Source organism: Mobula birostris, chromosome 7 (assembly GCF_030028105.1).
Source record: "Mobula birostris isolate sMobBir1 chromosome 7, sMobBir1.hap1, whole genome shotgun sequence".
In the NCBI taxonomy this organism is placed as follows: domain Eukaryota; kingdom Metazoa; phylum Chordata; class Chondrichthyes; order Myliobatiformes; family Myliobatidae; genus Mobula; species Mobula birostris.
Genome location: NC_092376.1, coordinates 143903544 through 143921950, shown reverse-complemented (window position 1 = coordinate 143921950; position 18407 = coordinate 143903544). Strand labels below are relative to the sequence as shown.

At 41.5% G+C, this 18407-nt stretch overlaps 1 protein-coding gene across 4 annotated transcripts in view; it reads left to right on the top strand.

Moving 5' to 3' along the window:
- Positions 1 to 2598: 2598 nt before the first annotated feature.
- Positions 2599 to 18407, top strand: part of LOC140200477 (myotilin-like) — a 160256-nt gene continuing 144447 nt past the window's right edge. For 3 of the 4 annotated variants that reach the window (XM_072263851.1, XM_072263849.1, XM_072263853.1), the window contains exon 1: positions 2599 to 2816. The gene's annotated coding sequence lies outside the window, so the exon portion shown is untranslated. Of the gene's footprint in view, positions 2817 to 16903; positions 17026 to 18407 lie in introns of all 4 variants that reach the window. The other variant, XM_072263852.1, reaches the window with a different exon arrangement.

The following is an 18407-nucleotide window of genomic DNA, read 5'->3' as shown; positions in this document are numbered from 1 at the left end:
TGATTTGGATAATGGAATTGATGGCTTTGTGGCCAAGTTTACGGATGATACGAAGATAGATGAAGGGGCAAGTAGTGTTGAGTAAGCAGGGGTTCTGCAGGAGCACTTATATAGCGGCAAATACAAAGTTAGAATTCATTTTGAAAGGACTAGAATATAAAAGCAAGATTGTAATGCTGAGTCTTTATAAGGCATTAGTCAGACCCCACTTGGAATTTTGTGAGCAGTTTTGGGCCCCTAATCTAAGAATAGATGTGCTGGCATTGTAGAGGGTCCAGAGAAGGTTCACAAGAATGATTCTAAGAATGAAAGTGTTAATACGTGAGGAGCATTTGATGGCTCTGGGTAAGTACTCTCTGCAGTTTAGAAGAATGAGGAGGTATTTAAAGGTGGCAATTTGTCCACAATACTGTATTAAGGTGCTCATATACTGTGAAGCAGCAGCCAGTGATTGTAGGCATTGCAACTGAAACATCATAGCAGCACTGAGCACTTCTGTATTTCCCTCCTTGTAACTCCACCTTTGGTTCTCGAAAGTTCCCCTTTCTGATCCAACTTTCTGAGTTCATGGATAATAACCGAAGGGATATTGTATGTCCATTAATCTAGCCTTTTCAAGTGCTGATACTCAAACCATCAGAAGGAAGGTGATGTTTCAGTTCAAGTGATGGCTGCTGACTTTTCAAAGACTGAAGATCCCAAGTCCAACAATAAAGAAGAATCAATAGTTATATATTGGGACGTGGATAACATTTAGACTTGAAGCAGCTCATGAACATTGAAGCCACAGATGAGTTACAGAATGCTCACTTTGAATAGAAAATCTGCTAACTTCTCTCACCCTTAAAAATGAGGGTTCTGCAGAGTCAGAGTCACCATCAGCCAGCAATATAACCAAACCAACCAATCACTGCTCTGCCTAGAAGAACTGAGTACTCACCAATAATTTGTCTCTTAACCGTTCAGGCTCCATTCAACAATTCCAATGCATGTCAAGGCTGAGACGGAACAAAATTAACTTCCCAAATGTTTACCTCTGTAATAATTTGGACATCACCAAACACCATTTATGAGAGAACATCACACATTATACTGGACTCCAAATCCAATAACTCCACCATCACCTGCTGTATTGCTTAGACAAAGGATGCACTCCAACATTTGACTGTTCCTTCAATATCACCTCCTTCCCCTGTAGACTCAACCAACAAGAACAATAGAATTTGTACAGGAACACTAAACTTCTCAGGTCTCTTCCAAACCACATAGCATCCTCGCTTAGATACAAAGGTATTTCCTCTTAATTTCCTACAACTGAAGGAGTACCATCACTGGATGAACAGCAGCAGTTGAAAAAAGGAATAGAGTGATAGACACTGCATGGAAATAGGTCTTTCGACCCATAAAATCACTGACCATCAAGTACCCTAACCCATTTTATTCTCTCTACACTCCAATTAACTCTCCCCAGATCTTGTCGCAGAGTCAGAATTAGGTTTATTATCACTGGCATGTCGTGAAATGTGTTGTTTTGTGACAGTGCCACACATAAAATTACTAAAAGGTACAAAAATAAATAAATTGTGCAAAAAAATAGTCAAATGAGGCAGCATTTACAGATTCCCTGGTCCATTCAGAATCCTGATGATGGAGGAGAAGAAGCAGTTCCTAAAACATTGAATGCAAGTCTTCAAGCTCCTGTATCTCCTTCCCGATGGTAATAATGACAAGAAGACGTCCTAGATGGTGAGAGCCTTTAATGATAAATGCTGCCTTCTTAAGGCATCTCTTGAAGAGGTCCTTGATGGTGAGGAGGACTGTGCCTGTGATGGAGATGGATGAGTCCATAAACTCTGCAGTATCTTTTGATTCTGCATATTGGAACCTCCACAATAGCAACAAGTTGTAGTGATCAATTAACCTAAAGAATTCTATATTTTTATAAGGTGGTAATGAACCAGAGGAACTGGAGGAAGTAAATGCTGTCTCAGGAAAAACATGCAAACTCCACAGACATCTCCTGATTGAACCTGGATCACTGGAGATGTGCGACAGCAGCTGTCCTAGCTGCACCTCTGTGTTGCTTCATTTACCCAAGACATGTAGGCTTTGGCAACAAATATAACCTCTGATTCAATGACAAGTGAAAAGAAAGTAATTTTCTACTTTTATACATTATTGATAAACAAAGGAATGGACAAATAGTATCAAAGCAGGAAGGGGATTTTTAAAATCACAAATTAAAAGAAATGGCACAACAGAAGTGATAGCTTCTATTAAAGCATGGGTTGGAAAGACTTCCACGTACACAATTTTTACCAATAAAGTGTTGAATATATATCCAATCTTTAAGTACTTTTTGAATAAGGGCCACTTTACAATATTATGACAGTACGGACTACAGGTTTAATTGTAATGCCATATAAAACATTGCTTGATATAATAACCACCTAATGTGTCATTGCACAGATGGCCTGAAGGCTCAGTTTTAACGCTTCTCTTATTTTAGTATTTCTTGACTAAGCGAGTAGGGAACAGCTGGTCCATGGCCAAGAAATCTGAGATGAGCTTGAGATCACTTCCTAGTTTTATTCCTTAGTTGAGCATGGGGTAAAGGATCAATCTGTAGATTTCTGAAGTTAACGCTATCTAATGGACTATAACCTTTCTCTGCTCCCTGTCTAACTCCTGATTTGAACAACAAATTTGAGTAATTCCAAAATAAAGAGCAATACTTTGCACATTAATGAAGAAAAGGATTCCAGGATGTGGGATTTGATCATCGATTTCTACGTGTCTTTGATTGCTACATACTGGTAAGAAGAAATTATCTATAACTACAGTTATAAACTGAGATTTATGATACTTATGAATAATATGTGCTAGCAGTTATTACTAAATGATTCAACTGTGAAGCTGTTAATTAATGATAGTAAAAAGGATGTATTAATTGATCATAAAACATACAATTCATTCAAATTCCAAAATAAGTCAAGCTAAGCAAAGAGTGAAAAGGTTAATGTTTCCAAGTCCAGTGAAAAAGTGAAAGTGATCATTATATAAAGATAAAATAAAGATCTGTAGTCTGAACTCTGTAAGCACTCTAATAAGATACATTTATAACATAGAACATAGAATAGTACAGCACAGTGCAGGCCCTTTGGCCCACAGTGTTGTGCTGACCCTTAAACCCTACTTCCCATATAACCCCCCAACTTAAATTCCTCCATATACCTGTCTAGCAGTCTCTTAAATTTCATTAGTGTTCCACAAAAATGCCTGTGTGGAGGTTTTTCTCCTCCTTCATTTTTAATATCTGTACCTTTGGTGTAATAAAACACATCTAAGCATTCTGCAGGATTATTTATTCTACAAAATCTGACACAAAGTTATATAAAAAGATGTTAGAATACATAACCTAAATCTTGGTCAAAGAAAAAAAAATCAAGGAAGACTGGTGATGAGGCAGAAACTTAGGGTGTAAATTCCAGAGCTGAAAACCGATGCAATTGAAGGAAATCCCAGAAGAGGCCAGACATGGATCAGTGAACATTTTTGGAATGATTGTGAGGCTAGTGTAGATTACAGAGAGGGTGGGGGGGGGAGTCCAAGAGGGGATTTGAACACAAGGTAAAGATTTCACATCTGAGAAATTGCTGGATCAAAGGCCAAGGTTAGTCTGAATGCCCATATTGATAGATCAAAGGCAGTTAAGATGAAAGATGGCAGCTGAGATCTAGATGAGCTTAATTTACAAAGGTCGAGAGATCAGACCCATTGAAGAAACAAAGGAAAAAATCTGGAGCTTACGAAATTAGAGCCTTAGGACCTAATGATGATGATGATGATGATTATGAGGACACACAGTCCCCTTTTATTGTCATTTAGTAATGCATGCATTAAGAAATGATAAAATGTTTTTCCAGAATGATATCACAAAAAGCACATGACAAACCGACTTAAAAACTAACAAAAACCACATAATTATAACATATAGTTACAACAGTGCAAAGCAATACCGTAATTTGATAAGAACAGGCCATGGCACAGTAAAAGTCTCAAAGTCTCTCGAAAGTCCCATCATCTCACGCAGATGGTAAACCTCCAGTGCCGCCAACTTGCCGGTGCAGCATCCTGGAAGCATCCGACCACGGTCCGACTCCAAGTCCGTCTGAAAAACTCCGAGCCTCCGACCACCTATTCGACACCGAGCACTGAGCACCATCTCTGCTGAGCGCTTCGACCCCGGCCCCAGCAACTGGTGATACGCAAAGCCGAGGATTTGGGGCCTTCGTCTCCGGAGATTCTCGATCGCACAGTTGCAGCGGCAGCGAAGCGGGCATTTCAGAAGTTACTCCAGGTGTTCTTCTGTGCTTCTCAAGGCTGTCTCCATGCAGGGACAACAGAAAGCAATATCATAGAGTCAATACCAGCAGTACCCACAGGAGGCATTCTTGAAGATATAGAAGATATGGGAATAGAATTTCATCTCAGGAATCAATAAATGTTGATGGCTCCATACAGACTGGTTCAGCTACAAGCAGAGGTGGTGGTAGAGGAGAAAATCACAGAAGAGTATATAAAGTAGTAAATGAAGAGAACAGCTTTTGCCTTCCCAGTAGGCAATTAGAGGAAATTTATCCCCATTTTGTGCAGGATATTGACAATGAGTATGATAAGCTAGAGGCAACAGAAGGACAGAGATGGTGTGATGAAATGGTGCTAGAAGTTGTCAGCTTAAATGGGAATTTGACTGCAAAGTATAGAACTTCAACAAGTTTACATCCTTTTCTAATTAATGAGTTAATATGGGATCAACATATTTATAATATGTAGTGAAACTATAAACCACTTACTGAAAATAGGCATAGATATGAACATTGAAAACAGTGCTGAACATGTAAGTTAGTGCTTGCTTTCTAACTTGCACTGTCTTATCAATCCTTAGATCTTGGTTCAGAATGCCTCAAACTGTATAGTAATAAGCCCATTTTATTTAAGAGTTTACCATTAATTAACTCAAGGCAGCTAACTTGAAATCACAAAGGAGGACTTGCACTTTATTGTGAGATTCTGAGCAATTATGTTGATGTTTGATTCATTCATTGCGTGATAGATATTGAAAAAGAGGAGCAGCTGACACCAGTGATATCTAAATTACATTTTCAATTACCTGGATAGGTTTAGATAATTGGTTTTATTCATTCCAGCACAAAGGTGAGGTTATGGAGGTTTTTGGAATTATACAAGGTTTTTCAAGTGGTTGATCAGAATATTAAAAAAGAAATACATAAGAGACTACAGACACTGGAAACTGGAATAATAAACAAACCGCTGCAGGAACTCATCAGGCTGAGCGGTATTTGTGGGGCGGGGGGGGAGGAATTGTTGATGTTTCAGATCAGTCCGTTTGTAGGGTTTTGACCCAAAACATTAACAATTGCTTTCCCCTCACAGATGTTACTCGACCCACTGAGTTCTTCCAACAGATAGTTCATTGATTCAAAAGTGGAAATTAATTTAATGTCGCAAAGTGATGTTGAGTGGCCCCAGTAATTGCTGTAAACTGTCAGACTTTAAAAGGCAGCTTGATTAATTGGTCAGTAATTAAGATAATCAGTTGCATATACAACCATGAAATTTAAGGCTGATTTATACTTGTGCGTTAACTCAACGCTGTAGGTACGGCGTCGCCACGAACCCTACACAGAGCCTACGCGGATCCCTATGCCGTAGCCTGACGCGCACCTCTCCCAAAATGTAACTACGCGTTGCAGCAACGCAGACCGCAACAACTGTGACTGGTCCGCCTGGTAGCATCGCATTTCCTCCTATTCTGCAATAGCTTCCCATTGGGCGACTGAAGGGCAGGGAAGGAACTCTGGCTGCAATGCTTTCCATAAAGCTTTACAAACCTCCGAAATTATGGAGGACCCATTTCGCTTTCATGAAAAAAGACACTCACTTTAAACTTGTTTACCCCGAGAAAGACTACCACGACCATGAAGCCTTGTGTGGGCAGGTGTGTGCGCATGCGTGACGTGTGCGAATTGCAGAGCGATGCAGACACACCAACGCACAAGTATAAATGCTCACAACACGCATAGGCTACTTGCGTAGCTTACGGTGTCGAGGTGATTTATACGCACAAGTATAAATCAGCCTTAAGAGTCTGCTTGATTGATTTAAGTGGAAAGAAGGATTACTAGGAATTCCCGTCTTCCCTCTTCGCCTCTGGAGCGGGCATTGCTCAGTTCTCCCTCTCTCTCTCTCTCTCTCTCTCTCTCTGAGAGTGGTGAGTGGGAGCTGCGTGGTTCTGCACCTCACTGCTTCCAGTCTCCAGGGCAGCCGATGGGTAGCACTGCAGCGAAGGAGCATGTTTCTCTGTGGTGGGTGAGGGCGGCTTGGGGTGGTGTGAGCAGCCGTTTGTTTGGAGGTGAATGGGGCCTTTCAACGCCAGGAGTCTCCTTGTTTGAGGGAGTGCACGTCCCCAATCCACTGCTTCATTAGTAGCTGCCTGCATTTTCCTAACTATATAATCTATAGTCTTGCCTCTTCCACAAGGCACCATCATCACCACAAAATGCTATAATTTCCGAAGGCCCCCCTTAGTTTTATTTAAGTCTCACGCTCACTCCTGCGACATCTGAATGCTGCTGAAAAACTCCTAAACATTTGTAGCGATAGAGTCAAGTAGGCACCCAAAGGTACAGAGAATGGAGTGGTGGGCCAGGGAGACTGTGCCAAGTTGTAGGCTGGATCCTAGGGCGGGGCATTACGAAGGTGGTGATTGGGAGGGAACGGGAGGCGGACGGGGCAGGAGTGAGAGGGAAGAGCAGAATTGTGGAGGAGAGAACATACAACATAGTACATAAAACAGAGTATAATACAGCCCAGGAACAGACCCATTAGTCCACGATGAACCAATTAAACTAGTCATTAAATGCCAAACTAAACTGGTCACTTTTACCTACACAGTGTCCACAGCCCTCCATTCAAAAGTACATTTGGTAGTCTGATACTATCATTACAAACACTTGGGAACTTTTCAGTGTGATCGAGATGTCGCAGAAGAGAGCACAAGGTTAAAAAAAAAACAAGTGAGGCCTTTGGTGTGGTTGGGGTGCAAGTAGGAGGTCACTTTAATGTATATTGCATTAATCAGATCTGTCTTTGATTATGGATCCGTCCGTTGCTTTTCAGTCAGCTTCACCAGCAGTATTAAAGCCCCTAGATCTAGCTCAAGCATTGAGATTATGCTGTGGTGCTGTTAAATCATTTTCAATTTCTGCATTAATGGCAGGAATGGGTGGAGTACCTTTACATCTACGCAGGTTACAGTTAGCAATGATTTATTGGGTTAACATAAGAGGACATGGAGTTGGTCATCCAATATGGCCAACTTTAGTAGGGTGTTGCATTCATGAGGTCTTTAGGTGAATGTGGAATAACGACCCAGTCTACCCCTTTCTGTCACTCCTCAGTGGTTTTTCCCTTTGCCTGTGGTTGATTTAAACCCTCAAGAAAAGATCAAGATGAGGAGTGATTGTATATCAGTGGCAGAGGAAGTTCAGCAATATATGCAAGGCAGATATCATGGCTTCTTACATACCTACACAGATTGTTCAAAAGATCCAGTGACAGGCTGTTCAGGTGTTTCTGTTTATGTTCCAAAGTTTCAGGTGACTGGTAAGACGTTATCAAAGTATCAGTATTCCTGTCTGAGATGGTTACTATCATCTTAGCCTTGGAATGGATCAAAGAAGTATGCCCTGATTATGTACTTCTGTGCTCTGATTCATTCTCAGTTTTGACATCTATTAAAATGAGTACTTCAAATTGTAGGCCAGACGTTCGTCAAGAGATTGGACAACATGCTTATGTATTCATTTCTTATGGGTCCCAGCCCATGTTCCTTCAAGAGGACTACAACCTTATTGTAGGGTTTGGAGGTTTGTGTGCCTCAATGACCCAGAGTCAGGGCCTTGTCCTTTGGCTCTTGGTAGGGTCACCCATGCCAAACAGGTCAAAGGGCAGAGGCCAGACTAAGAGTGGTCCACTGGTCCTCTAAGTTTGGAGGTTCAGCTCAGGGCTAAGAAACCTGAAAGGTCCAAAAAAAATTATTACAGAAACAGCAATGAAGATTCCTTCTGTGTGGCCAAGGACAGATCAAGATGGAGGGCCTTCATTGCTGTCCTAAATGTCAGTGACATAATGGGCAATTAATAATAAAAATAATTATTGAGAATTACCTGCAAATGGGATTTAGTTTGCATACCTGAAATCATTAATATCAGTAGTTGGAGACAGGAATTCTACTCCAGTGGTTAAAAAGAACAGCTCTTTAGTTTGCTTTTTTGATCATCTCAAGTAACAAGTCCTCTCATAACTGGGATAAATTCCACAAAACCTCAGCCTCTTAAACAAACCCACATATTTCAGGGTGCAGCTACTGCAATTTTGGTGCAATTTTTTTTCTATTACCTAAATAACACTGAAAAAGGTACTGGAATTCCATAGGGATTACAAACTCTAAACACGAGAGGTTTTGCAGATGCTGGAAATCCAGAGCAACACATACAGACTGCTGGAGGAAATTATCAAGTCAGGTATTATCTACGGAGAGGAAGAAACAGCCAACATTTTAGATGAGATGCTTAATCAGGACTGGAAAGTTGTGTATTTAACCACTCAGTAATATTTGAGTAATATTGTACATATATTGTTTGATTACTCATTCTTTGTTGGTACGTAATTGATTATGGTTTAAATGTAGAAGTATGTAAATAGCCAGTCCTGGGTATGACTCTAAACTGCAACTGGTGGTGAGGCTCTGATTGGGGACTTTCAGAGCTTTGGGGAAAGTGGAGTTACCCTTTAGTCATTCATTGCTCCCAGGCAGTCGAGCTAGGATCTTAAATTGTCACAATGGGGGGGCATAGGGAGCAAGGGTGGACCCAAATGCAAGACACATCTTGTGAGGTTAATTAATTTTAGTTTATTGTTCGATACCAGGAGAGCTAGGCAGGAGCAGGAATAGCGAACTGGACACGGAATCAGGACCACGACTAGGCTGGGACTAAGGGACTGGGCTAGGACTCGGAATCGGATCCCAAAACTAGAGGTGACATGAAGAGGCTACGGTATGGACTCCAAGCCAGAGACTGGGCAAGGACCCAGTACCTGGGTCTAGCCTCGGGCTTGGACCCCAGAACCAGGCATGGACATGACATGAGCTAGGGAGAGGAGGAACAGGGAAAAACAGAGCCTCAGTCTCGGGAGAGCAGGTACATGGAACCATGGACACATACATAGAACACAGAGTCGGGACCCCTCCTTGGGTACAGGACATAGGGCCGGGACTCATGACCGCCCCCCCGCGGGGCAACGGCAAGACGGCCTGACTTACCCCACGGAGGCGAGGACAAGACACGACAAGACATGACCCCCCGTGGGGCAATGGCAAGATGGCCAGACTTACCCCATGGAGGTGAGAACAAGACAAGACAAGACATGACCCCCTGTGGGGCAACAGCAAGACGGCCAGACTTACCCCACAGAGGCAAGGACAAGACAAGGCAAGACGGGACCCCCCGCGGGGCAACGGCAAGACGGCCAGACTTACCCCACGGAGGCGAGGACAAGACAAGGCAAGACAGGACCCCCCGCGGGGCAACGGCAAGACGGCCAGACTTACTCCACGGAGGCGAGGACAAGACAAGACAAGACATGACCCCCCGCGGGGCAACTGCAAGACGGCCTGACTTACCCCACGGAGGCGAGGACAATACAAGACCAACACGGAAGAACACCAGACAGTACCTATCTAGCTCCGGCAATAGAACTAGACCAAGGTGCAGGCGAGGGCTGCAGACTAGGGCTAGAGGCGAGAGGGACAGAGAAGGGATTCAGACAGGGAGGAGGACAGGAATCACAGACTGCCAGGGCCAGGACTTGACTTGGTACTTGGATACCGCCAGGACCGGGACTTGACTCGGTACGTGGATGCCGCCAGGACCGGGACTTGACTCGGTACGTGGATGCTGCCAGGTAGTGGCGAGCTCTCAACTCAGCCCGGGAACAGTAGACAGCGGTTCTTGATTCCCTCCGGCGGGTTAACTGACAGACCCACCTCGGTGAGGAAACTTTGCAGGCTCGCTTTGGCGGGGTAACTTGACAAGGTTGCTCCAGTGAGGAAAGGCGAATTACCGGCACTCGCTTCGGGCGGAGACTAGGTTTTCCAGGTGACATTGGCACGCCGTACCTTGGTGACTTTGCAAACGCTCCCACACCGAACAGCTGAAAGCTGGAGATTATAAACTACTGGTTCAGCCGGGAGTAAATTGCCTTCAATCACCAAGGCCGAGGGACACGGGAAAACAGGGAACCAAAGGGAAACAGGGAGTCAACGGTCCGGATCGTAACATAAACAAAGTAATTTTAAAGGGACCCCAATCCAGACCATGGTATAAATATCAATGGCTACAGTATAGGCATATGAACATTTGGGAAGAGAAATGGCGATTTCTTTAGTTCGCCCAACGGTAGGCAATAGCAAACCACCATTGCTATTTGCTAAGAAAACCATGGTCAAACTCACAAAATGGATCACACAACAACAGCGTCAAGAGGACTTTCAAGACAATTCTGAAGTTGCTTCACTCGGAGGGGTTGATTCTGGTCAGCAGGGGATTCCTGACTGTCATCAAGCTATTGGTCATAAAATTCAAGTAACGCAAAAGAAAATTATTGCCACTTGGAATGTAAGAACCCTATATCAAGCAGCAAGATTGGACAATGCGATAAATGAAATGGGAAGGCTAAAGATTAACATCATGGGAAATAGCGAAGTTCGTTGGATAGGTGTTGGAACATGTCAGATTAGAAATAAAACACTAGTTTATTCTTGTGGAACATCCCATACTAATGGAGTAGGAATTCTTATGGATGAAAACATGGCAAAAGGTATTTTAGGACATTTGGCAATATCAGAAAGAGTGCTCCTTGTTAGATTCAGAGGACAACCATTTGATTTAGCAATTATCCAGGTATATACACCAACAACAGATGGAACAAATGAAGATATAGATAAATCCTATGAAGGGCTTGAACAAGCAAAGAATGGATGCAAATCTCAAGATATTGTTATTGTCATGGGAGATCTAAATGCTAAAGTAGGACAAGGTGCTGATGGAAATACCATAGGAAAATTTGGACTAGGGGAAAGAAATGAAAGAGGTGAGAAATGGGTAGAATGGTGCAAGATGAATAATCAGGTCATTATGAATACTTACTTTAAAAACCATCCAAGACACTTGTGGAGCTGGAAAAGTCCAGGTGATAACACTAGAAATCAAATTGACTTTATTACTATAAACCAAAGATTTAGAAACTCAGTGACTCAATGCAAAACATATCCAGGTGCAGACTGTAATAGTGACCATAACCCAGAAGTATTTCATGTAAAAGTAAAACTTAAAAAACTAAAAAAGCAAAAACCTGAACAATCCCTGACTACTTGCAATTAATTAAAGAAGAAACCTTAAGACAAAAATTTACAATTGAAGCAAGGAATAGATTTCAAAGTCTAGAAATAGAATCTGTTGAAGATGATAGCAATCATGTAGAAATGAAAATTAACTCTCTAAAGGATGCCTTGGTAGAATCAGCAAAGTCAGTGATTCCTAAAAAAGAAAGAAGCACAAAGAATAAATGGTTGACAGATGAAATCAAAAATCTAATGGAAAAAAGGAGACGGAAGAAAGCAAATCCTATAGAATACTAGTCCTTAGATAAAAAAGTTAAAAGCTTATGTCAAAAAGCCAAAGAAGAATGGTTAAACAAGGAATGTGAGCAAATAGAAAGAATCCCTATTACTGATCCAAAAAGGTTACATCAACAAATCAAGAATATCAGTGGTAAAAAGCTCCTCTGTTCTTCAGGTGGATGTTTGAAAGCAAAGGACAGTACCATTATCATGGAAAAAGATGAGATTATGAACAGATGGACTGAGTATATTCAGGAATTGTTTGAAGACGATCGAGGCGAAAAACCAGAAATTAAGAAAAACATTGAAGGTCCAAGTATTTTAAAATCTGAAGTTCGTAATGCAATAAATAAGATGAAGAAAGGAAAGGCAGCAGGTCCTGATGAATTCGTAATAGAACAAATTATCGCCCTTGAAGATTATGGAATTGAAAAACTTACTGTTTTAATCAATGACATTTATGAGACTGGAATAATACCAGAACAGATGAAAAAATCAGTATTTACCACTCTTCCTAAGAAACCTGGAGCAATAGAATGTGGATTACATAGGACCATAAGTTTAATAAGTCATATCACCAAGATACTTCTAAGAATTTTGATGACAAGAGCTAAAAGTAAGATACAAGCTGAAGTAGGCAAAGAACAATGTGGTTTTGTGAAAGACAAAGGTACAAGAAACACAATATTGATGTTAAGGATACTATCAGAACGAGCTATTCAAGTGCAACAAGATTTGTTTGTTTGTTTTATCAACTACACAAAAGCATTTGATAAGGTGAAGCACAATAAGTTATTTAAAATATTACAGAAAACTCTAGATCTAGATTCAGAAAACCTCCGCCTAATCAGAAATCTGTACTGGGAACAAACTGCAGCTGTAAGAATAGCTGGAGAAGTGAGTCAGTTTACGAAATCAAGAGAGGCGTTAGACAAGGGTGTGTTTTCTCCTGATTTATTTAATGTGTACAGTGAAACAATATTAAAAAAAAGAGACATCTTGGGAATCAAAGTTGGCGGTGAAAACATCAATAATCTCACATATGCAGATGACACTGTGTTAATTGCAAGTACGGAGGAAGAACTACAAAACTTAATTGATATAATTGTTGAAGAAAGTGCAAAAATGGGTCTATCTATCAATTGCAAAATGACAGAATGTATGGTGATATCCAAAAAGAAGGAGAATCCTATCTGCAGGCTGAGAATAAATGGGGAAGACATAAAACAAGTACAGAACTTTTGCCACTTAGGAAGCTGGGTGACATCAGATGGCAGGTGCGACATGGACATCAAAAGAAGAATAGGGATGGTAAAAGACACCTTTACGAGAATGAAGAGTATACTGACCAATATTAAAATAGGCATGACAACCCGCCTCAGAACACTGAAATGTTACGTTTATCCAGTTATGCTATATGGCTCAGAATGTTGGACAATATCTAGTAACATCAGGAAACGAATTGTAGCAGCAGAGATGTGGTTTTTGAGGAGGATGCAAAGAATATCATGGACAACACGAATATCTAACAAGGATGTCATGAACAGAGCAAACACAAAAAGAGAAATAATGTATGAGATCATGAAAAGGCAACGTAACTTCATTGGACGTGATTAGGAAAGAGGAGTTAGAATGCACGGTAATTATGGGAAAGATTGAAGGGAAGAAAGCAAGAGGAAGACAAAGACAAATGATGATGGAGACAACAGCCAGAGAACTGGAAATGAATACCAATGAATTGATCCGTTTGACCCGAAACAGGAGTGTGTGGGCCATGGCAGTCAAAGCTCAAACTGGGCATGGCACCTGATGATGATGATGTAAATAGCATGCGTCATTATGTCACCACGCCATGTGTGCGCACCTTGCTTAAAGTAAGCATGAAGTTAGACTTGCATTCCAGGCTCCCCTGTTTTTCTTCCAATTAGCTTTTATGTTTTGGAGTTAAAAAATATAACAGTGACATCGAGGAAGTTTAAAATGAACCCAAAACTTTTTGGGTTCATTTTACCTACCTGTTGAAGTGAGGTGAGATGTTCAAATTAAAACAAAAACCACAGCCAAGTAAATAAAAACAGCGCAGCACGTGCTTCTTCTGGAGGAAAAGATATTTGAGGTAAAAACAAAAGGCAGGAACTAAATAAATGCAGGGGTTCATAAGCAGTGAGTTCCAACTGATAATAATAAAAAATAAAAATGAAGTAGAAATCGCTGGCTACATCGGAAAGATAGTTGCATTCCATTGCATAACGGATAACTGGCAAATGTATACTGAGCAAATTGAGTTGTATTTTGAAGCAAATAAAATAGCCAATGAAAAATGAATGACAATTTTGCTGATTGTATTGGATTTAAAGGCATACAGTTTATTTAGAAGTTTGACAGCTCTAACCAAAGCAGCCAAAATGAGCTTTGTTGATATTGTGAAAGTAATGCAGGAACATTCAGAACCAAAATCATTGTTAATTGCAGAGTGGAATTAAAAGGAAGAGGAGTCCATTTCAATGTACGTAGCTGAAATCAAGAGATTGTCTGAGCAATGTCAGTTCAGTATTGGGTTTAATGATGCACTGAGAGTTTGTTTAGTTTATGGAAACTTGGAAGAAACCATTCAAAATAGCTCCTTACTGAAGCACAACTTACATTTGAAATCGCTGGATGAATGGAAACAGCAGACAGATACAACTGAGTTGCAACAAGGAATGAACATGAGCGTGAACAAAATTGCAACATTTAAACAAAACCCAGGCTGGCCAAACAAACTGTGTTACCATTGTGGCAGGGACTCACATACACCAGACAAATGCAGATTTAAAGATGAAACTTGCAGAAAACGCAACAAAGTAGGATACATGTAAAGAGCATGTTGGGAAGACAAAAGTAAATGTACTGCACAAGAGAAAAAGCTAAAAGGTGAAGTTGTAGTTTCAAAAAGAGCACTAATCTGTATGTCTTTGATGAACAAATAAACAATCTGATGCAAGTGACATACGGTAGCCATGATGTACAATGTGAAAACTAACAACAGACAAGCAACATGACTTACACAAGACATGAACGACAAATTAATTGAAATGGATTTAGACACTGGTTCAACGGCTGTTTCAATCATTCCACAAGATGAGTTTCAATGGCATTTCAAAAGTACTGATATCCAGATATCCAACTCAGGACTTATACTGGAGAAAAGGTAACTTCTATGGGAAGACTAAAGCACAGCTGGATGAATAGAAGGCCAAAAAGAATGGAGTCAAATGAGATACGCAAACCGAGGATTCGTCAGATGATGTTGTGGAAACTAAGAGGAGAGATCAGGTCGTAAAGGGGGCAATAGAAGGATTAATAAGAGAATATTCTAGTAAACTAAATGCACCTTCCTAGGATCAAGATGCACATCCTAGAAATAAGAGAAAGGAAAAGAAAGAGGAGGATGACATAGAAAAGGATAAACAAGACCTAATTTCACGAGAAATTAGCATATTCAGTGATACTCATAAGAAACCAGAAGAAAAAGGAAGACAAGAGGTTGAAAAGGAGCAAAGAGATAGAGAACGTGAGCAAGAAAGAGATGTGAAAGAAGGAACATGAGAAAGAAGATGAGCAGGAATGAGAGAGTGAGTAGAATTGGGGCCATGTGCAAGATCATGATAGGGATTGTGAGAGAAGCAAGGCTCAAAGTAGATCCAGAGAGAAAAGCCTAAAAAAAGGAGAAGAAAGGTATCCAGAACATCAGAACCGCTTCTTGCAGTCTCAGAGTCAACACACACAGCAACCACTGAGGAGGCCCCAGAACCTGAGGTTGTTTTCACAGCCACAAGTCACACCTGCCAAGCAGAGTGACCCCCCTGCCCCCAGGAAAATCATTATTCCATAAGAGTAAGACATTCTCCACAGCAATTAAATCTTTAGGCCTGAATGGGACAATTTAATATTTACTCTGCTGTGGAAGTCTGTAATATATATATATATGATGAGTAAAGAACAAAACATGACATGTTTGAGTTGAGGTGCATTCTATTCCAAGTTGGAGTTTATATCTAAGCTGGAAGGAGTGTTATGCATTTAATGTTTAGTAATATTTGAGTAATATTGTAAATAGATTGTTTGTATAAGCATTCTTTGTTGTTACATAATTCATGATGGGTTATATGTAAAAGTACATAAATGGCATATGTCACTACATTGTCATGTAATATGGGTGTACTTTGCTTAAAGTAAAAACAAAGTTATACTTGCATTCCAGACTGCCTGATTTTTCTTCCAATTAGTTGTTATGTTTTCGGTTACAAAACATAACAGCAAGAAGGGGGGAAAGGTGATAGGTGGGAGAAAAGGTGGGTGGGTAGGGGAGATGGGATGAGGTAAGAAGCTGTTGGTGATAGGTGGAAGAGGTAAAGTACTGAAGAAGAAATAACCTGATAGGACTGTGAAGCATGTGAGAACAGGAAGGAGGAGGGGCACCAGAAAGAGGTGATGGGTAGGTACAAAGAAAAGGAGGGATGAGAGTGGAACTAGAATGGGGAATACAAAAAGAGAGAAAGGGGAAGAGAAATTTCTGAAAGGTAGAGAAGTCGATGTTCCGACCTTATCACAATAAACAGACAAGAATGTTTTCCCTTGGCATTGAAAATTGTTTCAATGTTAGTGTCAGTTAAATGAGCAACAGAATTTTTGGACTACTGGGAAGGAAAGAATCAAGGGCTGAGTAATGAAAGTAAGCTGAGACTGTTGATCATATCAGCCGTCACTGGTAGAGAAGGATGGAGAGGTGTTAGAATTTCTCATGCTCTATTAATTATGTCCTAATGAAAGTCTGACATCTCATAGAACTGCTCCAAAAATTTGACTTTACATGGTCAATTTCTAGATGAGAAATAGAAATGGGACCAATATCCAAGTTCAAAACCCATTCTCTTTCTTTTCTGAAACCTTTGAGACATTTCTTAAAACTGGATTAAAGCCCTGTGAATATGCTGATCAAGTGTCAAATGTTAGGTTTTGGATCTCAATAGCAAATGCAGAAAAAGTTTTTAAAGCATAACTAAATTTATACTTCTTTTAACTTGACATGGAGGGAATTTTTTTCCATTCTGTGGTCAGTCACTCCACTAGTATTTTCCTCTTTCTCCCTCTCAGGAGCCATATGTGTGCCATTTCCTGGCAGAACAAGAAAACTGTTCCAATACCTTGACAGGCAAGCACTGGCATTATGCGGATGATTACAGGGTCCAATTTCTAGTTTGAGCCTTTACCTCTAGGTGAACCTTGTCGATTTCTTCTGGCTTTCAGCTTTTATTTCAGAATTCCTGCCGTGCCTATTCTGGTATCTGTCCCCCACTTTTCCTTCGCTACATCTACGACTGCATTGCCGCTGCTTCCTGCACGCATGCAGAACTCGTTGACTTTATTAACTTTGCCTCCAACTTTCACCCTGCCCTCAAGTTTATCTGGTCCATTTCCGACACCTCCCTCCCCAATCTAGATCTTTCTGTCTCTGTCTCTGGAGACAGCTTATCCATTGATGTCTACTATAAGCCTACTGACTCTCACAGCTATCTGGACTATTCCTCTTCTCACCCTGTCTCTTGCAAAAACACCATCCCCTTCTCGCAATTCCTCCGTCTCCACCGCATCTGCTCTCAGGATGAGGCTTTTCATTCTAGGACGGGGGAGATGTCTTCCTTTTTTAAAGAAAGGGGCTTCCCTTCCTCCACTATCAACTCTGCTCTTAAACGCATCTCCCCCATTTCACGTACATCTGCTCTCACTCCATCCTCCCGCCACCCCACTAGGAATAGGGTTCCCCTGGTCCTCACCTACCACCCCACCAGCCTCCGGGTCCAACATATTATTCTCCGTAACTTCCGCCACCTCCAACGGGATCCCACCACTAAGCACATCTTTCCCTCCCCGCCTCTCTCTGCATTCCGCAGGGATCACTCCCTACACAACTCCCTTGTCTATTCGTCCCCCCCATCCCTCCCCACTGATCTCCCTCCTGGCACTTATCTGTGTAAGCGGAACAAGTGCTACACATGCCCTTACACTTCCTCCCTTACCACCATTCAGGGCCCCAAACAGTCCTTCCAGGTGAGGCAACACTTTACCTGTGAGTTGACTGGCGTGATATACTGCGTCCGGTGCTCCCGATGTGGCATTTATATATTGGCAAGACCCGACGCAGACTGGGAGACCGCTTTGCTGAACATCTACGCTCTGTCGCCAGAGAAAGCAGGATCTCCCAGTGGCCACACATTTTAATTCCACATCCCATTCCCATTCTGACATGTCTATCCACGGCCTCCTCTACTGTAAAGATGAAGCCACACTCAGGTTGGAGGAACAACACCTTATATTCCGTCTGGGTAGCCTCCAACCTGATGGCATGAACATCGACTTCTCTAACTTCCGCTAAGGCCCCACCTCCCCCTCGTACCCCATCTGTTACTCATTTTTATGCACACATTCCTTCTCTCACTCTCCTTTTTCTCCCTCTGTCCCTCTGAATATACCTCTTGCCCATCCTCTGGGTCCCCCCCCTCCCGTCTTTCTTCCCGGACCTCCTGTCCCATGATCCTCTCGTATCCCCTTTTGCCTATCACCTGTCCAGCTCTTGGCTCTATCCCTCCCCCTCCTGTCT